At 44.7% G+C, this 27,874-nt stretch overlaps 1 protein-coding gene and 1 long non-coding RNA gene across 13 annotated transcripts in view; both read left to right on the forward strand.

Moving 5' to 3' along the window:
• LOC134342219 (uncharacterized) overlaps positions 1-15,433 on the forward strand; it is a 58,615-nt gene extending 43,182 nt beyond the window's left edge. For 3 of the 10 annotated variants that reach the window (XR_010016973.1, XR_010016979.1, XR_010016980.1), the window contains exons 4-6: positions 1,166-1,333; positions 10,069-10,270; positions 13,201-15,432. This is a non-coding gene — a long non-coding RNA (uncharacterized LOC134342219). Of the gene's footprint in view, positions 1-1,165; positions 1,334-10,068; positions 10,615-13,200 lie in introns of all 10 variants that reach the window. The other 7 variants (XR_010016978.1, XR_010016975.1, XR_010016974.1 and 4 more) reach the window with 4 other exon arrangements.
• A 1,004-nt stretch (positions 15,434-16,437) lies between these two features.
• LOC134342216 (cystatin-B-like) overlaps positions 16,438-27,874 on the forward strand; it is a 48,502-nt gene continuing 37,065 nt past the window's right edge. The window contains exons 1-2 of one of the 3 annotated variants that reach the window (XR_010016970.1): positions 16,438-16,607; positions 18,107-18,340. The gene's annotated coding sequence lies outside the window, so the exon portion shown is untranslated. The remainder of the gene's footprint in view (positions 16,608-18,106; positions 18,341-27,874) is intronic. The other 2 variants (XR_010016968.1, XR_010016969.1) reach the window with 2 other exon arrangements.

The raw sequence follows: 27,874 nt of genomic DNA on the forward strand, positions 1-27,874 counted from the left end.
CCCACTGTCACAAGACCTTTACATCATCCCACTGTCACAAGACCTTTACATCATCCCACTGTCACAAGACCATTCCATCCTCCCACTCACAAGACCATTCCATCCTCCCACTCACAAGACCTTTACATCCTCCCACTCACAAGACCATTCCATCCTCCCACTCACAAGACCATTCCATCCTCCCACTCACAAGACCATTCCGTCCTCCCACTCACAAGACCATTCCGTCCTCCCACTCACAAGACCATTCCATCCTCCCACTGTCACAAGACCATTCCGTCATCCCACTCACAAGACCATTCCATCATCCCACTCACAAGACCATTCCATCATCCCACTCACAAGATCATTCCGTCATCCCACTCACAAGACCATTCCGTCATCCCACTGTCACAAGACCATTCCGTCATCCCACTGTCACAAGACCATTCCATCATCCCACTCACAAGACCATTCCATCATCCCACTGTCACAAGACCATTCCATCATCCCACTCACAAGACCTTACTGTGGCATGTAACAGTATGAGGAGTATTTGATGGTTCTGGGCCTGTGCTCAGTGGAGTTCAGAGGGACGGTGGGGGTGGTGGAGGGATGTATGGTTAAGTAAACCTACTGAATGCTGAAAAGCCTGGATACAGTGAACATGGAGAGGACGTTTCCATTAGATGGAGAGTCTGTGATCTGACAGCACAGTCTCAGATTAAAGATGCTTACCTTTGAACCTGAGAAAATTATTTTGGCCAAAGATGTCTGAGCTGTGGAATTTGTTGCTGCAGAGGTTGGTTGAGGCTGCCATTTTGGTAATTTTATGCCAGCGATAAATATAATCATGATTGCTAAGCAGCTTCAGGGTTACAAGAGGAAGGCAGGAATATGGTGTTTGAATAAAGATCAGTCATGCTTGAGTGGTGGGGCAGACCAGATGGATCGAATCACCTAATTCTGTTCCTGTGTCTTATGTCTCACCATGACAGAATGATAACTCCTTCTTATCCCATATCGTTTTGTGACGTGTGAGGGACAATAAAAGATTGCTGACCGAGATCATTATATTTACGTTCAATGTTTAAATTTCAGTGAGTTTTGTTCTTAGCAACATTAAGCAGAAATGTTTGGTTCTCCTTTTTATTCTTAATGTGCTTCATTATCTTTCATGTTAAAGTTAGACCTGCGGTGAGAGATTTATTGGTAGAAAAACCCCAACTGGAAGCAAACCACGACTGAAGACAAGGGAACAGCAACAAGTGAACCAGCCCGAGGATTGTCAGCATCAACGGGAGAGAACCCATCTGACTCGGACATTCCAGTGATTCAGTCAGGAGAAAGTTTGGTGAGTCTCATTTACTCAAACTCTGGTCCTTCAGACATTACATAACTGTACAAAAGAAGGTAGGAAATAGTTGGAGTGAGACTGAATGTGCCCAGAAGAAGTTATGCCTCTGTCAGACCCAGTTGCAATCATTCCAGGTCTGATATTGTGCTTCCAGCAGCCCAGCCCTTTAAAACCACTCCCATTCTGTGGAAGTGGAATCCGGATAAAGTCACTCAGAGACCGTATAAGTACAAACTCTTTATTCCAAGCACCCGGGGCTTACTCAGTTAGTCGCTCAAACAGGAACAGTCTATGACTGTTCCCACCCAATCCACTAACTGACTTACAATTCCCCTTACACCATGGTTATATCCATCCAGATACCCCCCACACAGGACAGGCTGGAGCCAAAGTTATGAACTACGTGACAGCCCCTAAAGACAAATTACAAAATAGTCATAATAGCTTTCACACACAGAACAGACTGAAGTTGTCCTATCTTTACGCATGAGTGCACAAGGAGATAAGCATCCTGAAACCCCAGCTAGCTACACTCAAGAAGAAATATGGCTCAGCATGGCTTAGCACATCTAGAAACACAGAAACATAGAAAATAGGTGCTGGAGTAGGCCATTTGGCCCTTCATGCCTGCACTGCCATTCAGTACGATCATGGCTGATCATCCAACTCAGAACCCTGCACCAGCCTTCCCTCCATACCCCCTGATCCCCATAGTCACAAGGGCCATATCTCACTCCCTCTTAAATATAACCAATGAACTGGCCTCAACTGTTTCCTGTGGCAGAGAATTCCACAGATTCACCACTCTCTGTGTGAAGAAGTTTTTCCTCATCTCCGTCCTAAAAGGCTTCCCCTCTATCCTCAAACTGTGACCCCTCGTTCTGGACTTCCCCAACATCGGGAACAATCGTCCTGCATCTAGCCTGTCCAATCCCTTTAGGATTTTATACGTTTCAATAAGATCCCCGCTCAATCTTCTAAATTCCAACGAGTATAAGCCTTGTCAATCCAGTCTTTCATCATATGAAAGTCCTGCCATCCCAGGAATCAATCTGGTGAACCTTCTTTGTACTCCCTCGATGGCAAGAATGTCTTTCCTCAGATTAGGGGACCAAAACTGCACACAATACTCCAGGTGTGGTCTCACCAAGGCCTTGTACAACTGCAGTAGTACCTCCCTGCTCCTGTAATCGAATCTTCTTGCTATAAATGCCAGCATACCGTTCGCCTTTTTCACCGCCTGCTGTACCTGCATGCCCACTTTCAATGACTGGTGTATAATGACACCCAGGTCTCGTTGGACCTCCCCTTTTCCTAATCAGCCACCATTCAGATAATAATCTGTTTTCCTGTTCTTGCCACCAAACTGGATAACCTCACATTTATCCACATTAAATTGCATCTGCCATGAATTTGCCCACTCACCCAACCTATCCAAGTCACCGTGCATCCTCTTAGCATCCTCCTCACTGCTAACACTGCCGCCCAGGTTCGTGTCATCCTCAGACTTGGAGATGCTGCACTTAATTCCCTCATCTAAGTCATTAATATATATTGTAAACAAATGTGGTCCCAGCACTGAGCCTTGCGGTACCCCACTAGTCACCGCCTGCCATTCTGAAAAGTCCCGTTTATTCCCACTCTTTGCTTCCTGTCTGTCAACTAATTCTCTATCCACATCAATACCTTACCCCCAATACCGTGTGCTTTAAGTTTGCACACTAATCTCCTGTGTGGGACCTTGTCAAAAGCCTTTTGAAAATCCAAATATACCACATCCACTGGTTCTCCCCTATCCACTCTACTAGTTACATCCTCAAAAAATTCTATGAGATTCATCAGACATGATTTTCCTTTCACAAATCCATGCTGACTTTGTCCGATGATTTCACCGCTTTCCAAATGTGCTGTTATCACATCTTTGATGACTGACTCTAGCATTTTCCCCACCACTGATGTCAGGCTAACCGGTCTATAATTCCCCGGTTTCTCTCTCCCTCCTTTTTTAAAAAGCAGGGTTACATTAGCCACCCTCCAATCTTCAGGAACTAGTCCAGAAACTAAAGGGTTTTGAAAAATTATCACTATTTCATCCACTATTTCTTGGGCTACTTCCTTTAGCACTCTGGGATGCAGACCATCTGGCCCTGGGGATTTATCTGCCTTTAATCCCTTCAATTTACCTAACACCTCTTCCCTACTAACCTGTATTTCCCTCAGATCCTCCATCTCCCTAGACCCTCGGTCCCCTACTATTTCCGGAGGATTATTTATATCCTCCTTCGTGAAGACAGAACCAAAGTAGTTATTCAATTGGTCTGTCATGTTCATCATCTGTTCATCATCAGCAGTTTCTTTCATGAAAACAGGCTGCTATTGTTAACCCTTTTACATACTTTATCATTCCCTCCGTTTGATCATTACATGATTGACTCATCAGTGGGTAAAAACAGCATACATCAGTAACTATAACAATGATATGTACAACTATTAGGCCATAATGCAATATCATGCCCCACATATTACCGAACAGGCCTTCGAAGACCACCAGTTCGACCCTTCGGTGAACCCGTGTAAATCCTGCCCTACTCTCTTGATGCTGTCAATCTCCTTGGCAGTGTGCTCGGAGAGGGATGTAATGTTAGTAGAGTCATCAGGGATATAGGTGCAGCATTCTGTGTCAATAATAGCACAGGTTCCCCCTTTCTCAGCTGGGATAAAATCTAAAGCCATACGATTCTGTATGACTGTTTGCCAGATTGCAATCTTTTCAGTAGATATTTCTGTTACTTGGGCCTGTGTTTCTGTCAGGGCCCCTGCAGTATTGTGGCCAGCTCCTCAAGTGCTGTAGCCAAACTGATTATCTCTCATGAATTCCTGGCTACTCCTTAGGAGAGAAAAGTGATCATCCAAAATCGCTCAGTCTCAGTTATTCCTCTCCGCTGGGCACCTGCAAGTATGGCCAGGATGCATGTTTCCCAGTATAGGAAGTTCCGTTTGGTCGGGGCCTGAGATACCATCCCTCAAAACACTGACAGCCACAGTCATCTCTGACTGGACCACAGTTCCTCACCTCACTTCCCCGGGTGTTATTTGAGAAAGCCCAGGCTGAGAGTTCCTCACTCTGGGTGTGCGGGATTACTGACATTGGAATCATAGTTTTCCCATGCTGGGGAATTTGGTTACAAACCCAGCAGGCCCCTAGTTCTACCTGTTTGGCATAGGTGTGACAGAGAGACAGAAAGGTGTTAACATGGGATCTCCCGGATGCTGGGGTGAACCCTCTCAAAGACATTAACACAAACACCACTATCAACCAATACATTTTCCTTCAGTCCAAGAGAGTCCTTCTACTCAGTTCCTTCAGTAAAACGTTTGCAGTCTGTTCGATGTATCCACCGAGATTGCCGCTTCAGTTTCACAGCTGTGGGAGTCTCAGTAACATCTGACATGGTCCTCTCCACGGAGGTCTGAGTTTCCCTCGATCCCAGTTCTTGATCAGGACAAAATTTCCAGGTTCTATGGCGGGATAGTCCCTCCTCTCTGTGGGGTAGTTCTCTTCCTTGTAAGCCTGTTGTACCTGTGAATGTAATGCTTCGAAAATTTTGGTTAGTTGGCATATGTATTTCCCCATCTCTTCCCCTAGTGTATGCATATCTAATTTTGCTGGTAGACTTTCTGGGAGCAATGGTACACAAGGTCTTGGTCCCCAGGGTGGCCTCATGGGTCGTCCATAAATGATTTCAGCTGGTGACAACCCTGTTTTCCCCTGTGGGGTAACCCTCATGTGGAATAGGCGTAACGGTAGGACCTTCACCAAGTGAGTCCAGTCTCTGCTGTTAGTTTGGCCAATTTCCTTGCCATTGGCTCTCTCCACTATGCCAGCAGCCTGTGGGTGGTGTACACACTGGAACTGGTGCTTGATAGCTAGTTTGTTACATACCTGTTTGTTTACTTTCGCCACAAAGTGTGGTCCATTGTCAGAACGCAGCATCTCTGGCAGGCCACACCTGGGAATTATTTCCTGTAATATACCTTCACAACAGTCATAGCAGCATTACTGGTAGTTGGAATAGCTTCAATCCATCTACTAAACACCTCGATAATAACTAAGCAGTATCTATAGCAATGTACTCTGGGCAATTCAATAAAATCAACTTGTAGACATGAAAAATATTCACCTGGCAAGGGAGTAGTACCCAGTGTCCAGGGTGAAATCCTGGCCACTGGGAGATCCTACTTTCTCTGGCGGACAGAGCGTAGGTGTTCAGCAAAACGATCACACATTCAGCCACACATTTTAATTCCACATCCCATTCCCATTCTGACATGTCTATCCACGGTCTCCTCTACTGTAAAGATGAAACCACACTCAGGTTGGAGGAACACCTTATATTCCGTCTGGGTAGCCTCCAACCTGATGGCATGAACATTGACTTCTCTAACTTCCGCTAAGGCCCCACCTCCCCCTCGTACCCCATCCGTTATTTATTTATATACACACATTCTTTCTTTCTCTCTCCCTTTTCTCCCTTTGACTATACCTCTTGCCCATCCTCTGGCTTCCGCCCCCGCCACCTTGTCTTTCTCCCTGTGCCTCCTGTCCCATAATCCTCTCATATCCCTTTTGCCAATCACCTGTCCAGCTCTTGGCTCCATCCCTCCCCCTCCTGTCTTCTCCCATCATTTCGGATCTCCCCCTCCCACTTTCAAATCTCTTACTCACTCTTCCTTCAGTTAGTCCTGACGAAGGGTCTCGGTCCGAATCGTCGACTGTACCTCTTCCTAGAGATGCTGCCTGGCCTGCTGCGTTCACCAGCAACTTTGATGTGTGTTGCTTGAATTTCCAGCATCTGCAGAATTCCTCATGTTTACAATATATAATGTTATGATCTAACAAGGGTACAATCTATAATGTTATCAGCTCTCAGTGTGTCTGTCTACAAGCCGCAGAGAAATGCTAATGAGCCTGCCTTAGCTAACTGCTGAAGACAGAGATTACTTCAATTCAAAAAATCCTATTCAGTCCCAATTATTCTTTTAGCCAGTGCTTACATAGGTTCAAAATGAATTTTTTATTTATCCTCAATTCCTCTGGAGGGTTCAGGGAAAATATTTATGTCCAATTTAGAAACTGGTGTTACCTGTGTGTATTGTGGCAATGAAAAAGTTGCTGTAGAATTTACTAGTGGGACGAAGTGGAGTGATATTTGGAATTCTGACTTTTTAAAGCATAATTTAGCAAGCAAACCACATATGGACAATGTGCATAAGCAATGGTGAGAAAATCCTTCATTACTCATTACAGGCCTGCTGCATAGGTTGTGTGAGAGTGCAGGTGAACTTGATCGAACGCAGAGGAGATCGAAGTTCTTATCGACAGTGATTTGCCAGCTGTTAAAATGAATACCTCTCTATATAAAATTCACTATGCACATGTCGTCACTGGGTTAAAAAAATGCACAATACAAGTTTTACGTGCACACTGGTCATTACAAATTAAAGACGACATTAGTGAAAAGGTGGGGAGACCTCCCGTGTCCCTGATGCCCTCACCTACAAGATATACATCCAACTGCAGCTTGTAACCCTGTACTTCAAGGAGTTGGAACTTGAAATGGATGAATTCCGGATCATCCAGGAGTTGAAGGGGGTGATAGATATGACATGAAGAGAGGTGAGTTACACCCAAGGTGCAGGACACAGGAAACTGGGTGAGAGTCAGGAAGGGGAATGAGGTTAAATAGCCATTGCAGAGTACTCTTGTTGCCATCCCACACAACAACAAGTGGACCACTTCAGAAACTGTTGTGGGGATGGACAGTACCGGGCAGAGGAAAGTCAAAGGGGTGATAGGGGATTCGTTAGTTAGGGGAACAGAACAAGAGGGGACTAATATCCTTGTGTTAATGTTTGCTCATGTTAGTATGGGGGGAGAGGTGATGTGGTTGAAATAAGTTGTAGGGGGAATGGGAGCCACAATGACAGAACAGATAGAGGAGAGGGTGAATTGAATTGAATTGACTTTATTACATACATCCTTCATATACATGAGGAGTAGAAATCTTTACATTACGTCTCTGTCTAAATGTGCAATATGTAATTTATAGTAATTTATAATAAATAGTTTGTACATAGGATGGTCAATATAACATTAAAATGCAGTTGTATCAGCATGAATTAATCAGTCTGATGGCCTGGTAGAGGATGATGTCCCGGAGCCTGTTGGTCCTTTTGCTGTGGTACCATTTCCTGGATGGTAGCAGCAGGAACAGTTTGTGGTTCTGGTGAATTGGGTCCCCAGTATCCTTTGCGCCCTTTTTCCACACCTGTCTCTGTAAATGTTCTGAATAGTGGGAAGTTCACATCTACAGATGCGCTGGGCTGTCCGCACCACTCTCTGCAGGTTCTTGCAATTAAGGGAAGTACAGTTCCCATACCAGGCAGTGATGCAGCCAGTCAGGATGCTCTCAATTGTGTCCCTGTAGAAAGTTCTGAGGATTTGGGGTCCCATCCCAAGCTTCTTCAAACGACTGATATGAAAGAGGTGCTGCTATGCTCTTTTCACAACACAGCCGGTATGTACAGACCATGTGAGATCCTCGGTGATGTTTATGCCGAGGAATTTAAAGCTGTTCACCCTCTCAACCCCAGATCCATTGATGTCAATAGGGGTTAGCCTGTCTCCATTCCTCCTGTGTCCACAATCAGCTCCTTTGTTTTTGTGACAATGAGGGAGAGTTTGTTTTCTTGACACCAGTCAGATGTTGTTCAGACCTCAGATAGAGTCAGCAATCAAATGTTTGAGCATGGTGCGATGAATGTGCTGAGCTGTGTATATCACAATGCAAGAAGCATCGTAGGAAACCCAGATGAGCTCAGGACAGGGAATTATGATATTGTAGCTATTATTGGGACTTGGTTGCACCCAACAGTCTGAGGGATTTAGAGGAACAAATTTGTAGAGAGATCGCAGACCATGCCAAGAAACAAAGGTTGATTCAGTAACTGATTTTAACTTTCCATATATTGACTGGGACTCGCATTCTATAAAAGGACTACATGGGTTTGAGTTTGTCAAGTGTGCCCTTAATCAGTACGTAGAATACCCGATGTAGAAGTGTGCAATAAGCTGTTAGGAAATGATCCAGGGCTGGAGACAGAAATTAGTGATCATAATGCCATGAGATTCAAAGCAAATATGGGAAAAGATAGGTCTGGACCACAGGTTGAGTTTCTAAATTGGAGAAAGGTCAATTTTGATGGTATCAGAAAGGATCTAACAAGTGTGGTTTGAGACAGGCTGTTTTCTGGCAAAGGAGTACTTGGTAAGTGGGAGGCCTTCAGAAGTGAAGTTTTGAGGGTGTACAGTTTGTATGTGCCTGCCGAAATAAAAGTTGAAAGGTAACTGGTGCAGGGAACCTTGGTTTTCAAGAGATATTCAGGCCCTGGATATTTTGTTCCTCTAAATGCCTCAGACTGTTGGGTGCTACCAAGACTCATTAATGACTACAATATCATAATTCCACACCCTGAGCTCATCTGACTTTTCTTTAGTCATCTGCTGTAGGTTTCTAAAAGCTTCCTGATAGTTTTTGCTCATTATTTGCCCTCTCTTTGACTTTGATGTTGGCTTTGGTTTCTCATTTCAGCCACGGTTGTGTCCTCCTGCCTTTCCAATGCTTCTACTTCTTTGGGATGTATCGATCACTCAGCTCCCGAATTGCTCCCAGAAACTCCAACCATTGCTGCTCCATTGTCGCTCCTACCTTTCCCTTCCAAACAAGTTTGTCCAGCTTCTCTGTCATGGAAACATGGAGAAGTTCAGTAAGGAAACAGGCTATTTGGCCCATCTAGTCAATGCCAAAAAAACATTTAAGCTGTCTAATGCAACCACTTGCACTGGGACCATCACCCTCCATACCCCTACCATCCAGACCCACATCTGAACTTCTTTGAAATGATGAAGCTGAACTCATATTCACCACTTGTGCTGGCATCTCATTCCACACTCTCATGACCATTTCAGTAAAGAGCTTTTCCACATGTTCCCATTAAATTTTCACTTTCCCCACTTACCCATGACCTCTGGTTGTCATCCCACCCAACCTCCGTGGAAAAAGCTGCTGGCATTTACCCTATCTATACCCTCATAATTTTGTATACTTCGAACAAATCCTCAAAGCAATGTATAATTTCATTGTTTATGTTTAGAGCCTTTTTCAGATGGATAAGATGATGAGGGGCATTGATCGTGTGGATAGTCAGAGGTTTTTTCCCAGGGCTGAAATGGCTAACACAAGGGGGCACAGTTTTAAGGTGCTTGGAAACAGATACCGAGGGGATGTCAGGGGTAAGTTTTTTACACAGAGAGTGGTGGGTGTGTGGAATGCACTGCCGGCTATTTGCGTGAGAGTGTTTCAGTTACTGTGGGGCCAGGAACCCATGCAGCTCAGTGGGAACAGGGAATAATACCAATGGAGAAAGTCAGACTGAGCCAGGTCACAGATTGGAGATGGCAGAAATGCCCCATTCATTCAGGAAGAGCATCAGAATTTGATGGTCATTCCAGATACCAGCACTGTGCCCATTTAGAAGATGATTTCTCTCTCTAACCTGGGTTGAACCTCACAGTAACAGTGTGATATCAGTTCACACCATGACAAATCAAGTGATCTCATCTGAAATGTTGTCCTACACCCATTGATCGGTTTTGTAAATCTTTTTTGCAGGTTAAAAATGACGAGGAATTTGTTTCCGGGAATCTCGAACACAACACACCAGTTTTGCTGTCTCTGTCCGGACATTTAATAAGTGGAGCAAGAGATTCACTCGATCATCTGACCTGCTGGCATGCCTGTCATTTTACACAGGGGGGAGCCCATTCATTTGCTCAGACAGTAGGAATGGATCAGTCGGTCATCTCCACTGAAGGTACATCAGCAAATTCACACTGGGACAAGGATATTCACCTGTTTTGTGTGTGAGAAGGGATTCAGTCGGTCTTCCCACCTGTGGACACACCAGTCAGTTCACACTGGGCAGACGCTGGTTATATGCTGAATTTTTGGGGAAGGATTCACTCAGTTGTCTGACCTAATGGCACACCAGCGAGTTCAAACTGGGGAGCGACCATTCACCTGCTCAGTGTGTGGGAAGGGATTCACTCTGTCATCTCGCCTACTGACACACCTGTCAGTTCACATTGGGGAGAGGCCATTCACCTGCTCAGTGTGTGGGACGGGATTCACTCGATCATCTCATCAACAGAGACACCGGTCAGTTCACACTGGGTAGAGGCCGATCACCTGCTGTGAATGTGGGAAGTGATTCACTCAGTAATGTAATCTTATGTAACTCTCGCTTCAGCTAGCAGCATAATATAGGGGGTGCCAAACTTATGAAATCTCGTTTTGGTGGATGCTGTGTGATGTGTCCTGTGTTACAAATCAGTCCCCCAAAATAACAAACAGTACACAATATCTGATTAAACGAATGAGATTTAAAATTCTTACTTTGACTCTAGGGTTAGTAAAGAAAACAAAAAAAAAGAAAATGGGCCCACTCTCTCCATTCACGTCTTCTCATCCCTCCCCAGCAAAAGACCATGAAATCTCTCTTCCAGACTCACAAGGAAGAACATTTCTGTCATTGGATAACCCCGCACTCCAAAACCCTGTTATCTCTAGTCGTAACCTAAACATTGCTGCTACAGAGAAACCATTCCCTCAGCAGTGAAACATCACAGAGAGGCCGTTACATTAGCAGTGAAACCTTACAGCATGTTACACTTGTGACACACTACCGGGTTCACACTGGGGAGAAAGTTTCAATAAGCTGCTTGCTGGATATTTGTCCATCACCGTTGCTGAATGCAATTTCGAGAGTGACTATCGGTGCTGAACTCTGCAATTATTGCTGCTGCTCACCACACCCAGTTCTGCACCCTGGTCACTGGGCATGGGAGGAGTTTCTTCTGCTGCATATTCACCTTTAATGGGACTGGAGTTTAATATTCTTGATAAGAGACAAATAAATCAGTTCTATTTTAAACTCTGTCTATGGTACTTAGTGAATTTATAACACAACTAGTGTACAGTAGAGAGTCAACTCAGGCCGGCTGGACCCTGCCAGTGATTCAGTTCCACAACAGTCCTTTTAAATCCTCCCCTGTTGTTCATCTCTCGCTCTCCCTGTGGTGATGGGTTCGAAACAGTCACCACTCTGTGGGTGAAGAGGTTTCCCTTGAACTTTCTGCAGACTAAATAAGTCGAGGAGAAGGGAATCAGCAGCGGGTCGTGGCAACGAATGACAGAGTAGCAACATTTGGAGGCTGATTGACAGAGAAAATCTTTCAGTTGTCTGACTGATGACACAAACAATACCCGTTGTGAGAGGATGTGTTGGGAATGGTTTTATCTATTGAGGGAGTTGTTCCTGCTTGTTTATCCTGTAATATTATATCCGGATGGTTATTATGGATTGTCCGATCTGAAATAATGTATTGATTATCATATAATTTGTCAGATTTTTTGGATCTGGCTTGAATTTATGGTACCTTTACAAATTGATGGAGGGCATTCATGAGTTTGTATTTTAAAGCAAGATTTTGATGAATGATATTTGCCACTTGATTGTACCTTTGTAAGTAATCAGATTGAGTTAAACTGCTGCAGGATCCTGAAATGTGTTGGATTGTGTCTGGTTTCTCTTGGCATTTTCTGCACTTGCTGCCTTGTTTGTTTATATTTCATGTGTTTTTGATTTTCTTTTCCTTTTGTTAACCACCTTGTCCTGTAGTTCTGCAAGGACCCCTCTGTTTCTGGGAAGAGTTCTCCAACTCTCAGTCAGGTGCTCGATGCTTCCTTGTCACCATCTTGTCTGCTCAGATCATTGGGACGTCTCCCATGGAGGGTCATACTCATTCCACTGGTTAATGTTTTCTTCCATAGTGATGATTCATTTTTCTGATTTGACCTCTCATTTATGTTTTCTGGTCTGTATTTCTTACAACGATTGCATATACACACAGGGAGTGCTGAATCCTGTTCATTTTTGATGAAGATATATACAAGGGGTGATTGATATCTTCGTGGCCTCGGGTAGGAGTCAGTTTTAGAAAACCTAGCACATTTATTTTTCAACATAGTCCCCTCCTACATTTACACACTTAGTCCAGCAGTCGTGGAGCACACGGATTTTGGACCTCCAGAAAGTGTCCACAGATGGGCGATTGATAAGTTCATGGCCTAAGTTAGAAGGAGATGAGTTATAAAGCTCTCGTTACATGCACGTGCAGGTCAGCTCTTTGAGTGATTATGCGGAAAGTTTGAAGTTAATAACTCATTTCCTTCTACCTTAGACCACAAACCTATCAATTATCCCTGATGAGTTCTTAACTTCAAACTTTCAGCATAATTACTCAAAGAGTTGAACTGCATGTGCATGTAACGAGGGCTGTATAACTCATCTCCTTCTATCTTAGGCCATGAATTTTATCAATCACCCCTCGTACTTAGAAGTTTTATCTGACTGTTGTGTGATTTTGTTTTAATGTGTGTTATTTCACTTCCTCCTTCTGTCCAAGGTAGTGTTAATCTAAGTGGGTTTGAGTGTAAATAGTCCTTTCTAAAGTTTTCCAAAGTTCTTATTTATCTTTATAAATTTTACTGATTGAAATGGAACCAAGATACTTTCATTTTAAAAATGCCAATGTTGGTATTGATGAAAGTGTTTATTGCCCTTGTTGTGTTTGTTAACTATTGAGCTCTGTTTGGCAGGTTTTTTTAAGCCTTGAACGAAATTTTGTCAAAGGTTTTCCTGATTTCACACTACTTGCTATTTTCTTTGCTTGTTTATTCCAGATGCATTGGGATCAAGAGCGCCGATGAAGGGTCTTGGCCCAAAATGTTGATTCCCATCCATAGATGCTGCCTGACATGCTGAGCTCCTCCAGCAGTTTGTGTGTCGTTCTCTAGATTTCTAGCATCTGCAGGTCCTCTTGTTTCCCAGATACTTATATGCTTCTTGAAAGAACATGCCAAGAACAAGCTGATAGTGGGATTGTGTGGATCTGTTGGTAAAATATTAAATAAAATCATTAGAAAGACCTGGCATAGGGTTGGAAGGTGTCGAATCTGTGGGTAGAATTAAGGAACAGCAAATGTAAAAAAAAAATCCCTGATGGGAATTGTATAGAGACCCCCAAACAGTAGTAAGTATGTGGTCCACAAATTACAATGGGAGATAGAAAATGTGTGCCAAAAGGGCAATGTTACGAAACTCATGGGGGATTGTCATGCAGGTGATTAGGAAAATTAGGACGGTGTTGGTCTCAAGATGAGGAATTCCTGGAATGCCAACAAGATGCTTTTTTAGAGCAGCTCGTGGTTGAGCCCACTTGGGGATCAACTATTCTGGATTGGGTGTTGTAATGAAGCAGAATTAATTAGGTCACTTAAATTCAAAGAACCCTTAGGGGCAAGTGATCTTTATATGATCAAATTCACCCTGACATTAGAGAAGGAGAAGCTAAAGTCAGATGAGGAATAAAGAGAATTAGAGAGGCATAAGAGATAAACTGGTCAAAATTGATTTGAAAAGAACATGGGCAGGGATAAAAACAGAGCAGCAATGGCAGGAATTTCTGGAAGCAATTCAGAAGGCACAGGATATATACAGTGCCATGCAAATGTTTGGGCACCCCTGGTCAAAATTTCTGTTACTGTGAATAGCTAAGTGAGTAAAAGATGACCTGATTTCCAAAAGGGACAAAGTTAAATATGGCACATTTCTTTAATATTTTAAGCAGGATTACATTTTTATTTCCATTGTTTACAGTTTCAAAATAGCAAGAAAGGAAAAGGGCCCGAAGCAAAAGTTTGGGCTACCTGCATGGTCAGTGCTTAGTAACACCCCCTTGACAAGTATCACAGCTTGTAAACGCTTTCTGTAGCCAGCTAAGAGTCTTTCAGTTCTTGTTTGGGTAAATTTCTGGGTTCAGTCATTAGCAGCAAAGCACTGACTGTGGAAATTACAGATCAGAATATTATTAGAGTCACAGAGCCCAGCAGCACTGAAACAGGCCCTTCGGCCCTTCTAGTCAATGCTGACCTGTTTATGTTTTTACTGCCTAGTTCCAACTATGTGCACCATAGCCTCCATACACCTCCCATCCATCTCATCACCCAAATTTCTCTTTAGTGTCTAAATCGAACCCACATCCACCACTTTCACTGGCAGCTCATTCCACACTCCCACCAACCTCTGAGTGTAGAATTCCCCTTCAGACTCCCCTCAAAGAATTCACTTTCACCCTGAACTTATGTCCAATGTGGGGGTGAGAGGGAGGATGGGGTGGAGAGGGAAGACAGTAAGGGGACAGTAATGTTGCCTCCTTACAACAAAACTAACCCTCTCACTGTGTCAGAATCAATGATTAAATCCAGCCCCAAACACCGTACTTTCATCGCTGCACATTGTAACTTGAACCATCTCACTGAGGGTCTGATGGAGACACAACCCCTGCCCTCTGCACATGTGATCACATCTCCCCTGCTTCTGACATTTCAAATACCCTCAGAATGGTTTTCTGATTCAGTCTGAAGGTTATGGTACATTCAGCTCATCGTCAGACCTGACAAACCATGTCTTCCCACAGCTGGTTCCACCTGTTGGTGTGTCCTCTTTCCTCCACCTCCAGGGAAGCTGCATCTCCACACAAACTCCTCACTTGAGACGACTGTCTGTACCCGTGACACAGGAAATCACATCACTGTCACTCTCCTGATACCATCCGGGAAGCGGTACCGCAACATAAAAGCCAGGACCAACAGGCTCCGGGACAGCTTCTTCCACCAGGCCGTCAGACTGATGAACTCACGCTGATTTGAGTGTACTCTATATTACGTTGTCTGTTTTATTTATTATAAACTATTATAAATTACTATGATTGCACGTTGCATAATTAGATGGAGACGTAATGTAAAGATTTTTACACCTGATGAATGTAAGAAATAAATTCAATTCAATTCCTGATTCCGTGTCTGAGCTGCTCGCCTCCGGGTATCCTCCGTCAACAAGCTTCTTCCTCAGTCACCATCTGTCAGATTATAAAAAACAATTAAAACGATCTATCAGACAGCTCCTGTACCCCTCCACCCCTGAACAGGTTCCCCTGTTAAAACTCTCTGCTCAGCCCCTTCCCTATTCCCTTTCCCTTTCAGACTCCCGATGTGCCAGCAGATCCGAATTCACCGTGTGGACATTTCTACCCCACAGGAGGCTGTACAAACCCGTGTCCTTCTCTGATGCACAGCTCAGTGACCCCAATCCCTGTCTGCACTCGCAGCCCATGACGGTGACAGCTGTCCTAGACTCTGTAACTCACAATCTTGTAACACAGAATCTTGTTCACAGCAAGTTTAGACAGTCATTAATATGAAGAGAGAATTGTTGTTTCCTGAAAGGACAGGCGAGCGAAGCTGTCTGATCCAATTCACCAGATGGTCCGGTGTTTACAAGTTAATTTGTGCCGGGACCCACACCCACACCCACTCATAACCCCGACCCACACAGACAGACAGACTGTCCCTTCGCCCCAAACCCCCTGCACAACCACAAGGAATTGATCCACGGCCCGGGCTCGGTGGCAAAGTGAAAACCGGGGCTGAGGAGAGCCCGGAGACAAACACCCCGCTGCCCACTCCACCAACAACACGGCACAGCCGGACACATCTCACAACACCGGATCCGGTCCCGATGAAACCCGAATTTAATTTTGTTGTTCCAGATCGGACCCAACAAAAGGTGTTTTAAAACTGAAGCTCTCCCCTCACGTGACGTCACACAGCAGACCCCCCCACGCGCCTGACGTCACCCATGGTCTCCCCGTATCGGCATCTGCTGTCACGAGCACGGTGCCTTACGTCACACACGCGCTGCTGTGCTCGAGCTTTTTCGGTTTAACGGCTGAGCTACTGAGCACGAGCCACGCCCCCCCCCCACCGATCAGTCAACAGAGGAATTGAACTGATTGCAGAGCTGCGCTATTCCCATTGGTGCGGAGAGATGTCAATCACTGGTTACACCCAATAGTGGAGGCGGACCAGCCGAGAGGGCGTTACCCCGTCTCCTGCCGCATGGCCACCGCAATGCGGAACAAATCCCAAAGTAAATGTCCGCTTTCTGATTTATTTCCATTTCCCTCCGAGGGAAGTTGGGGCGTTTGTGAAGCGTCTCCTGCGGCCGGAGTCTGATGTATCGCTGAGAGGTAGGAGGAGACCGCTCGGCCCGTCGGTTTGATGCCGGTTCCCCGGGGAGGGAGAGGGGGATTTTATTGAAAGGATGAAGACGGTGAGAGAGGGGGCGGACAGGATGTTTGTCCCGGTGGGGACAGGAGGGGCTCATCTGTGGAAATGTCTGAGCCCACGGTGGTGGCGATTCACCACATTGGGGGGCAAACACCGGCAGACTGTTGCCCTGCAAGCGGGGCCAATGGTCCGGGCAAAGTGGGGATGGGAGTGGTGTTGGGGGCTCCGGGTCTTATTGAATGACAGGACGGTGTGGAGGGGCCGAGTGGCCTTCTCCAGTTCCTGGTCTCTGTGTGTTTAAATACAAGGAGTAACCAGACCCTTCCCGGGCCTGCAGGATGTCCCAGTCGGTGTTGTAGGGACTGATGCTTTGCACCCAGTTGTTCCCAGACTGTGTCAACGATTTGGCTGAGAGACCATATCCAACATTTCCAAATCTGTTACTGACACAAAATGTATGTTCATAGAAACATAGAAAACCTACAACACAATTCAGACCCTTCAGCCCACAAAGCTGTGCCAAACATGTCCTTACCTTAAAATTACCCAGGGTTACCCATAGCCCTCTAATTTTCTCAGCTCCATGTACCTATCCAAAAGTCTGTTAAAACACCCTATCGTATCCGCCTCCGCCTCCACCACCATTGCGGGCAGCCAATTTCACCCACTCACCATTCTCTGAGTAAAATACTTACCCCTGACAATCTCCTCTGTCTCTACTCCCCAGCACCTTAAACCTGTGTCCTCTTGTGATAGCAATTTCAACCCTCGGAAAAGCCTCTGACTATCCACACGATCAATGCCTCTCATCATCGTATACACCCCTATCAGGTCACCTCTCATCCTCCATCTGTCACTTCTCAGCCAAGTTTTGCATCCTATCAAAGTCCCGCTGTAACCTCTCCTTTGTCGCTCCAAGGAGAAAAGGCCGAGTTCACTCAACCTATTCTCATAGAGCATGCTCCCCAATCCAGGCAACATCCTTGTAAATCTCCTCTGCACCCTTTCTATGGTTTCCACATCCTTCCTGCAGTGAGGCAACCAGGATTGAGCACAGTTCTCCAAGTGGGGTCTGACCAGGGTCCTATATAGCTGCAACATTACCTCTCGGCTCCTAAATTCAATTCCACGATTGATGAAGGCCAATGCACCATATGCCCTTTTAACCACAGAGTCAACGTGCGTAGCAGCTTTGAGTGTCCTATAGACTCGGACCCCAAGGTCGCTCTGATCCTCGACACCGCCAAGAGTCTTACCATTAATACTATATTCTGCTATCATATTTGACCTACCAAAATGAGCCACTTCACACTTATCTGGGGTTAACTCCATCTGCCACTTCTCAGCCCGGTTTTGCATCCTATCAATGTCCCGATGTAACCTCTGACAGCCCTCCACACTATTCACAACACCCCCAACCTTTTTTGTCATAAGTAAATTTACTAACTTCCTCATCCAGGTCATTTATAAGAAGAGTAGGGGTCCCAGAACAGATCCCTGAGGAACACCACTGGTCACCGACCTCCATGCAGAATATGACCCATCTACAACCACTCTTTGCCTTCTGTGGGAAAGCCAGTTCTGGATCCACAAAACAATGTCACCTCGCATCGCATGCCTACCATGAGAAGGCTGCTTTAAAATTGGGTATTGCTGTGTGGTGCAGCTCAAAGAACCTGCTTCACACATTGAGGTGAGTGTAGGAAATGCCCTTCCAGGGCTGGTACACGAGGCAAATACGACAGAGGTGATCAGAAGGTGATCAAGTGCATTCATGAATGTGCAGGGAATGGATACATGGGGACAATATATTCGCAGATGGCATTAGTTTAGTGAGGCATTACATGATAAATTACAGACATGTTCCTGGACTGTATTGTTCAGAGTCTGATGTTCATCTGAATGTTGTTCCACTCTTGGACTGGATGCAGCAAATCTGGCTGATTGCATTAGTTCTTGCCAAATCATCACGAGCATTCGTAACATTATAGCAATAAATCAAACCTACACTTCTTTCTTGACAGTTCCAGGTAAATTTTCTGTCAGAACACGTACACATTACCACATACTTCATGAAGATTCAAATACTTGCAGCTGTTTCGAAGGAAACAAAAATCAGAACAGAATTTATTAAAAACTTTGCAGGAAGAGACAAAGATGGAGAAACACCCAATGTGCATGGAAAATGAAGGGTTGAAATAACAAAGGTATGACGACGAACTTGAGTTGCAGACTCCTTGAAAGTGAGTCTGTAGGTTGTGAAAAGAGCTGAGATTTGTTGGTGATTTAGGTTATCCACACTGGTTCAGGAGCCTGATGGTTGTAGGGTAACCTGGTGGGGTCAGACCAAAAATGTCCAGTATCCCACTCCCAGATATAATGCGGAGAAGAGGGCATATCCTGACTGGTGGACATCCTTGGAGCTTGGAGCAAATTGAGGAATCAGATGTGCAAAGGGAGTTGGGAGTTGATTAAATGTCTGAAAGTCTAAAATTGCAAATGTCACCCTAGTCTTCAAGATGGGAAGGAGACTGTAGCTTGAGCACAGTGGTTGGAAGATGTTAGAGTCGATTAGTAAGGATGAGGTTTTGGTGTACTTGTAGGGACAAGTGAAAATAGGCCGAAGTCTGCATAGTTTTGTTAGGGGAAAATCTTGCCTGGCATATCTGTTGGAATTTGTTGAGGAAATAACGAGCAAGTTGTACAAAGTGGTATCGGTGGATGTTGTATACTTCGATTTTCATAAGGCTTTTGTGGTTATTAAACAGGATAAGGGTGCAGGATATGACAGGAAAAATACTAGCACAGATAAAGCATTGGCTGATTGGCAGCAGACTAAGAATGGGAATAGAGGGAACCTTTCCTGGTTTTCTGCCACAACAGTCTGTGCTGGGATCATTTATATTCATGTTGTATGTCAATGATTTGAATGATGGACTTAATGCCTGATGGCCAAGTTTGCAGACAATACGAAGGTAGGTAGAGGGACAGATAAGGCTGAGGACACAGATTCACTGCAAAGGAATTAGATAGATCAGAAGAATGTGCAAAGCAGTGGAAGATGGAATACAGTGTTGGAAAACATATGTTCATGCATTTTGGTTGTAGGAATAATAGTGTGGACTATTTTCAAAAAGGTGAGAAAATTCAAAAATCCATGGTACAAAAGGACCTCAGTGTCCCTTGTGCAGGATTCCCTAAAGGTTAACTTGCAGGTTGAGACAGTGGTGATGAAGGCCAATACATTGTCAGCATTCATTTGAAGAGGAGTAGGATATAAAGGCGAATATGCACCATTAAAAGTTTACAAGGAGCTGGTGAGAGCACACTAGTGTTTCAAGTAGTTTTGGGCCCGTTATAGAGCAAAGTAAGCGCTGACATTGGGGAGTGTACAAAAGAAGTTCACAAAACTGACTTTGCAATGAAAGGCTTATATAAAGAGCATTTAAATGCACTGGACCTGTATTCACTAGAATTTAGAAAAATGCGGCGCGCTTATAGAAACCCCCGGAATGTTAAAAAGGTAAAACTGGATGCAGAAAGGGTGTTTGTAGTTTGGCAGCCAAAGACCAGAGTACACAGCCTCAGACAAGAGGAACATTAATTTTGAATGGAAATGAGGAAGATTTTTTTTTCACCAAGAGTGTGGTGAATCTATGAAATTCTTTCCCACAGATGGCTGTGGGGCTTTCATCAATGGGTGTATTTAAGGCAAAGGCTGATTATTTCTTCATTGCTCAATGTGTGAGAGATTGCAGGGACGAATAATTCAGCCATGATGATATGGCTGAGCAGAGGTGTTGGACCAAATGGGACTAATTCTACCCCCATGTGACAAAGGGTCATAGATTTATGGTGCTTGGAAGTAGGTACAAGGGGGATTGTTGAGGTAAGATTTCTTTTCCACTGAGATTGTGGGTGCGTGGAATGCACTGCCAGTGTCGGTGGTAGGGGCGGATACAATAGGATCTTTTATGAGATTCTTAGATAGGTACATGGAGCTCAGAAAAATCGAAGGAATCCGGTAGGGAAATTCTAGAGAAGGTTACATGTTTGGCTCAACATTGTGGGCCTGAAGGGCCTGTTATGTGTTGTAGATATCTTTGTTATATGTCTTATGGTCATGTGGTCTAATTGATTTTGGAAATCAATTGACTTAACAACTTCATTTGAGTACCACAACACAGAATAGGCCATTCAGTCCATGCAGACCTTGTCGGTCCATTCTTCTGCCTGGTCCCACCAACCTATACTGGACCATACACCTCCCACACATGCAGTCACCCAAAACTCTGATCAATGTTTAAATTGAACTTTTGCTGGGAGCTGATTCCACAAACACATCAACTCTCAGTGATGATGTTCCCTTCAATTCTTCACCTCTCACCATTTCGACAGGTAGTTTCACCCAATCTCAGTAGAAAATTTCAGTCACGCTATCTATACCCCTCACAACCTTTTCACAATTATAAAATCTCCACTTATTCTCAGACCTGAAATTAACTAATTCAAAGTTTCCCTACAACCAAGGTCTTCAAGTATCATAACCGCTTTGTAAACGTCGGGATTGAATTCTTTGAGGGTGTTACAAAGTGTGTTGATGAATTTCGAGCAGCGGATGTGGCTTATATGTATATTAGCAAGGCATTTGATAAGGTTCCTCATGGTAAGCTCATTCAGAGGGTCAGGAGGCATGGGATGCAGGGAGACAGGGCTGTGTGGATACAGGGTTGGATTGGCTTGTCCATAGAAGGCAAGAGGATGGTTGTAGAGAGAGGGTATTCTGCCTGGACGACACTGACCTGTGGTGCTCTGCAGGGATCTGTGCTGTATTGTTGCCTCTTGTGATTTTTATATCCATGTAATAAACACCAAAAGCTGGAGGAACTGAACAAATCAGGCACCCTCTATGGAGATGCATGATGAATCGGCGGTGCAGGTGGAGACTCTTTTGTGGACTGGACAGTTAGAGGAAATCAGGGAGAATAGGAATGGAAGGGAAGGAGTACAAGCTGAAATCTGAGTAGGTGGGGAAGGGACATGCCGTAAGACGCTGGGAGGTTATACAGAGAAGAGATAAATGGCTGAAGAAGGTATTTGATAGGAGAGATGTGTTGTCCATGGGAAAATGGCAAGGAAGAGGGGTACCTGATAAAGGCGATGGAGATTTGTGGAGGTGAGAGGGGAAACAGAATGGAGAATGGGAGAAGGGGATGGGGGTTGAAATTCACAAATTTGGGAAAAATCAAGGTTCATTCTGTAAGATTGGAAAATGAGCAGTGGAGTATGACGTTTTACTCCTCCAGCCGAGAGTGGTGTCATTGTGGCAGTAGCGGAGGCCATGGACAGGTATGTTGGAATGGGAAAGGGGATTGGAATTATAATGGGTAGAAACAGGAGATCCTGTACATAAGACCTCAAGACATAGGAGCAGAATGAGGCTATTCTGCCCATTGAGTCTGCTCTGCCAGTCCTTCATGTCTGACCCTAGATCCCACTTACCTTCTCCCCATATGCTTTGTCGTCCTGACAAATCAGGAAACAATCAATTTCCACTTTAAATGTATCCACGGACTTTGATTATGCCACACTCCACCGAGTATATCACAGATTCACTCGTCTCCGGCTGAAACGTTCCTCCTAACCTCTGTCCTAAATAGCCGCCCCTCAATTTGGAGGAAATGCCCTCCAGTTCTGGATACCCATACCATAGGAAACATTCTTTCCACATCCACCTTAACTCGGCCTTTAAACATTCGTTAGATTTCAATGAGGTCCCCTTACATTTCTCCAAATTCCAGTGAGTAGAAGCTCAAAGCTGTTAGACACTCCTGATACGTTAACCCCTTCATTCCCAGAATCATTCTCGTGAACCCTGCATCATCTGTCATAGTGGATAGAGTAAAAGCACTGGACAAAACAGTTCCCCAATCAGTGTCAAGTCTAGTCACTGCAGGGGAGACAGGAAACAGTCGGTGACACTGACACATTCACAGGCGAAGTGTCACTTCATCTGGGGGGCTGTTTCAGACCTTGAATATTAGTAAGTGAGGAGATGAATGGGCGGGAGTAACGCTTGTTGAGACCAAACATAGATTAGAAGTAGAGATTGGAGAACGTGTCGTTTTCTCTGGAGCTGCAGAGGTTGAAGGGAGATTTAACAAAAGTTCTAAGATTACAATGTCAGAGATGGAACAGACAATTGTTTCCTTTTGTCCCAGGATTGAAATATCATAGACGAGGTGACATGCACAGGAGGTGATCAAGTACAGTCGAGAATGCGCAGGGAATGACTAGTTGGGAAGATATACTTGCAGATGGCGTTAGTTCTGTGGGACATTATATGACAAATGAATGACATGTTTCTGGACTGTATCATTCAGTGTTTGTTCATTGGAATATTGTTGCACACTTGGACGTGATACAGAAAATCCCGCTGATTATATCAGTTCTCATGAAATTGTTATCACCATTCTCGCCCTGAGGCAATAAATCAAACTTACAATCCTTTCTTGGCAGTTCCAGGTAAATTTATTATCAAAACATGTCCACTGTACCACATCCTTCCTGGAGATTCAAATTCCTGTAACTATTGAGAAGAAAAAAAAAACAGATCTTATTAAAAACTTTACAGGACGGGACAAGTTGGAGATACACCCAATGTGCAGGGAAAACAAACATAGAAAACTTTCAGCACAATGCAGGCCCTTTGGCCCACAAAGCTGTGCTTAACATGTTCTTACCTTAGAAATTACCTAGGCTAACCTATAGCCCTCTGTTTTTCTAAGCTCCATGTATCTATCTAGGAGTCTCTTTAAAATACCCTCTCGTTTCTGCCTCCACTGTCGCTGCCGGCAGCCCACTGCACGCACTCTCCGCTCTCTGCGAAAAAAACCTAACCCCTGTCATCCCCTCTGTACCTACTTCCAAGCAGCTTAAAACTATGCCCTCATGTGCTAGCCATTTCAGCGCTGGGAAAAAGCCTCTGACTATCCACATGGTCAATGCCCTCACCATCTTATACACCTCTATCAGGTCACCTCTCATTCTCCGTTGCTCCAAGGAGTAAAGGCTGAGTTCACTCAACCTATTTTCAAAAGGCATGCACCCCAATCCAGGGAACATCCTTTTAAATCTCCTCACCCTTTCTATGGTTGTCACATCCTTCCTGTAGTTAGGCGACCAGAACTGAGGACAGTACTCCAAGTGGGGGTCTGATCAGGGTCCTATATAGCTGCAACATTACCTCTCGGCTCTTAAGCTGAATACCACGATTGATAAAGGCCAATGCACCGTATGCCTTCTTAACCACAGAGTCAACCTGTGTAGCAGCTTTGAGTGTCTTATGGACTCGGATCCCAAGATCCCTCTGATCTTCCACACTGCCAAGAGTCTTACCATTAATACTATATTTTCCCATCTCACACTTTTCTGGGTTGAACTCCATCTGCCACTTCTCATTCCAGTTTTTCATCCTATCAATGTCCAGCTATAAGCTCCGACAGCCCTCCACAATATCCACAACAACACCAGCTTTTGTGTCATCAGCAAACATACCAACCCATCCCACCACTTCCTCATCCTGGTCGTTTATAAAAACTATGAATAGTAGGGGTCCCAGAACAGATCCCTGAGGCACACCACTGGTCACGACCTCCATGCAGAATATGACCTGTCCACAACCACTCTTTGCCTTCTGTGGGCAAGCCAGTTCTGCATCCACAAAGAAAAGTCCCCTTGGAACCTATCGCTCCTTACTTTCTCAATAAGCATTGCATGGGGTACCTCGTCAATTGCCTTGCTGAAATCCATTTACACTACATCTACTGCTTGACCTTCATCAATATGTTTAGTCACATCCTCAAAAAATACAATCAGGCTCGTAATGCACTATCTGCTTTTGTTAAAGCAATGCTGACTATTCCTAATCATATTTTGCCTCTCCAAATGTTCATAAATCCTGCCTCTCAGGATCTTATCCATCAACTTACCAACCACTGAAGTAAGTATTATTTCCGGGGCTACCTCTACTCCCTTTCCTAAATAAGGGAACAACATCTGCCACCCTCCGATCCTCCGGAACCTCTCCCGTACCCATTGATGACGCAAAGATCATCGCCAGAGGCTCAGCAATCTCCTCTGTCACTTCTCACAGTAGACTGTGGTACATCCCGTCCGGTCCTGGTGACTTCTCCAACCTCCTCCTTTCTTAAAGTGTGGAGTCACATTGGCAATTTCCAGTCATCTGGCACCATGCCACAGTCCGATGATTTTTGAAAGATTATTTCTAATGCCATTACAATCTCCAAAGCTACCTCTTTCAGAACCCTAGGGTGCAGTCCCTCTGGTCAGGGTGTCTTATATACTTCTAGGTCTTTCAGGTTTTGAGTTCCTTCTCTCTTGTAACAGTAACTGCACCCACTTCTTTTCCTTCACACACTACAACATCAGGCACACTGCCTGTGTCTTTCACAGTGAGGAGTGATGGAAAATACTCATTTAGTTAATCAACCATCTCTTTGTCCCCCGTTATTATTTCTCCTACCTCATTTCTAGAGATCCTATATCGACTATATCAATACAAGTGAGGTGGAAAATCTAGTCAGGAGGAAGAAGGCAGCATACATGAGGTTTAGGAGGCAAGGATCGGATGGGTCTATTGAATATAGGGAAGCAAGAAAGGAGCTTAATAAGGGGCTGAGAAGAGCAAGAAGGGGGCATGAGAAGGCTTTGGCGAGTAGGGTAAAGGAAAACCCCAAGGCATTCTTCAATTATGTGAAGAAAAAAAGGATGACAGGAGTGAAGGTAGGACCGATTGGAGATAAAGGTGGGAAGATGTGCCTGGAGGCTGTGGAAGTGAGCGAGGTCCTCAATGAATACTTCTCTTCCGTGTTCACCGATGAGAGGGAACTTTATGATGGTGAGGACAATATGAGTGAGGTTGATGTTCTGGAGCATGCTGATATTAAGGGAGAGGAGGTGTTGGAGTTGTTAAAATACATTAGGACAGATAAGTCCCCGGGGCCTGACAGAATATTCCCCAGGCTGCTCCACGAGGTGAGAGAAGAGATTGCTGAGCCTCTGGCTTCGATCTTTATGTCCTCGTTGTCCATGGGAATGGTACCGGAGGATTGGAGGGAGGCAAATGTAGTTCCCTTGTTCAAAAAAGGTAGTAGGGATAGTCCGGGTAATTATAGACCAGTGAGCCTTACGTCTGTGGTGGGAAAGCTGTTGGAAAAGATTCTTAGAGATAGGATCTATAGGCATTTAGAGAATCATGGTCTGATCAGGTACAGTCAGCATGGCTTTGTGAAGGGCAGATCGTGTCTAACAAGCCTGATAGAGTTATTTGAGGAGGTGACCAGGCATATAGATGGGGGTAGTGCAGTGGATGTGATCTATATGGATTTTAGTAAGGCATTTGACAAGGTTCCACATGGTAGGCTTATTCAGAAAGTTAGAAGGCATGGGATCCAGGGAAGTTTGGCCAGGTGGATTCAGAATTGGCTTGCCTGCAGAAGGCAGAGGGTGGTGGTGGAGGGAGTACATTCAGATTGGAGGATTGTGACTAGTGGTGTCCCATAAGGATCTGTTCTGGGACCTCTACTTTTCGTGATTTTTATTAACGACCTGGATGTTGGGGTAGAAGGGTGGGTTGGCAAGTTTGCAGACGACACAAAGGTTGGTGGTGTTGTAGATAGTGTAGAGTATTGTCAAAGATTGTAGAGAGACATTGATAGGATGCAGAAGTGGGCTGAGAAGTGGCAGATAGAGTTCAACCTGGAGAAGTGTGATGTGGTGCACTTTGGAAGAACAAACTCCAAGGCAGAGTACAAAGTAAATGGCAGGATACTTGGTAGTGTGGAGGAGCAGAGGGACCTTGGGGTACATGTCCATAGATCCCTGAAAGTTGCCTCACAGGTAGATAGGGTAGTTAAGAAAGCTTAAGGGGTGTTAGCTTACATAAGTCGAGGGATAGAGTTTAAGAGTCGCGATGTAATGATGCAGCTCTACAAAACTCTGGTTAGGCCACACTTGGAGTACTGTGTCCCGTTTTTGTCGCCTCACTGTAGGAAGGATGTGGAAGCATTGGATAGAGTACAGAGGAGATTTACCAGGATGCTGCCTGGTTTAGAGATTATGATCAGAGATTAAGGGAGATAGGGCTTTACTCTCTGGAGAGCAGGAGGATGAGAGGAGGCATTCTAGAGGTGTACAAGGTAATAAGAGGAATAGATGGAGTGGATAGCCAGTGCTTCTTCCCCAGGGCACCACTGCTCAATACAAGAGGACATGGCTTTGTGGTAAGGGGTGGGAAGTTCAAGGGGGATATTAGGGGAAGGTTTTTTACTCAGAGAGTGGTTGGTGTATGGAATGCACTGCCTGAGTCAGTGGTGGAGGCAGATACACTAGTAAAATTTTAGAGACTTCTGGACAGGTATATGGAGGAATTTGAAGTGGGGGGGTTATATGGGAGGTGGGGTTTAAGGGTCTGCACAACATTGTGGGCCGAAGGGCCTGTACTGTGCTATACTATTCTATGTCCTATGTTCTATATTTCCGGTTTCCCTCTCCCTACTATATTAGTTTAAATCACCCGAATATCTCTCTCTCGCCAACCTGTCCAGATGTTTTGGACGGATGGATTTTTCGTTGGTTGTCATCTGATATTCTAGTCAGAGTGGGGTTGTGAGTTTTGTGAGATTTATGACATCTAAAAGTGAAGAGTTCTCCTTGAGATGGAAACTAATAGAATGTCTAAAGCTGAGATAGAAAAGTTAACTGGAATATTAAGTGCTTACTAAAGTGATGCAGATAAACTTGACACGGTTGGTAAAGAATGACGGAACTCTGGTGAGGACTGGTTTATAAGTGATGCTGAAGCGATACGTGGTAAAATCAAAGGGATGCGGTGAGGAATGAAAAAGACGGATTGGACACGGGCAACTTTAACCAGCACAGATCGATATTTTGATGTGCGAACTCGCTGATTTAGGGGGGAGAAAACACGCATAACGTCCCAAAAGGCAGGATGCAAATTATGTCCGCACTCAAAATCTTTGTTGAATCCAGATCTGGATCTGTACACTAATAGCTCCTCTGCCATTGAGAGATGAATTTGAATGGCTTGTTAGGCTGCTGTCACAGAAAAAGAACTGATGGCATCCGGAAACATAGTCCCTGGTACCCTGGCACAACGGGCAAAGCTGAAAGCTTTAGTTGAATC

Source organism: Mobula hypostoma, unplaced genomic scaffold (genome assembly GCF_963921235.1).
Source record: "Mobula hypostoma unplaced genomic scaffold, sMobHyp1.1 scaffold_95, whole genome shotgun sequence".
Classification (NCBI taxonomy): Eukaryota; Metazoa; Chordata; class Chondrichthyes; order Myliobatiformes; family Myliobatidae; genus Mobula; species Mobula hypostoma.